The following is a 554-nucleotide window of genomic DNA, read 5'->3' as shown; positions in this document are numbered from 1 at the left end:
AATATATCCTGTTTATTTGTTGTTGTTGTTGTTGTTGTAACTGCATCAGGGAGAAGCAACGATCCACTACAACAAACTGCAGGCAGACCCAAAACAGGGGAAGTCTCTGGATATAGGTATCTCCTGCATGAGACACGTACACACACTCACGTTTTGATCCAATATTTGTTCATATTACTTTCTGTGGATCATGTGTTGGTCTTTCGGTGCCGTAACCTGCGTTAAACACGTATTTTGTTTGTGTTAGTGCTGAAAAAGGTCAAACATCGGCTGGTAGAGAACATGAGCTCAGGCACAGCAGACGCTCTGGGACTCAGCAGAGCTATTCTCTGCAACGGTGAGTTTATTATCACCATCATTAGGAGTTTATTAGTTTATTGTTGAAGATGGAAATGAAGCTCTTCTCATGTAAATTCATGTTGCTTTCCAGATGGACTCGTTAAAAGACTGGAAGAGCTGGAGAAAACAGCGGAGCTCTACAAAGGTGAAGAACAATCGAATCACAAAACTGCCATTCAGTAACTATTGTAGTTTTTATTTCTAATTGAACAAAA

The 554-nt window shown here is 40.3% G+C and overlaps 1 long non-coding RNA gene across 1 annotated transcript; it reads left to right on the top strand.

Moving 5' to 3' along the window:
- The first annotated feature begins 46 nt into the window (after nt 1-46).
- On the top strand, nt 47-485 carry LOC111240154. Its single transcript, XR_002665915.1, has 3 exons — nt 47-116; nt 248-337; nt 431-485. It is a non-coding gene; the product is annotated as an uncharacterized LOC111240154 (long non-coding RNA).
- The last annotated feature ends 69 nt before the right edge of the window (nt 486-554 follow it).

The sequence above is a fragment of the Seriola dumerili genome, unplaced genomic scaffold, assembly GCF_002260705.1.
Source record: "Seriola dumerili isolate Sdu_G_001 unplaced genomic scaffold, Sdu_1.0 BDQW01014939.1, whole genome shotgun sequence".
Taxonomy (NCBI): Eukaryota; Metazoa; Chordata; class Actinopteri; order Carangiformes; family Carangidae; genus Seriola; species Seriola dumerili.
This window is presented reverse-complemented; position numbering and strand designations above follow the sequence as displayed.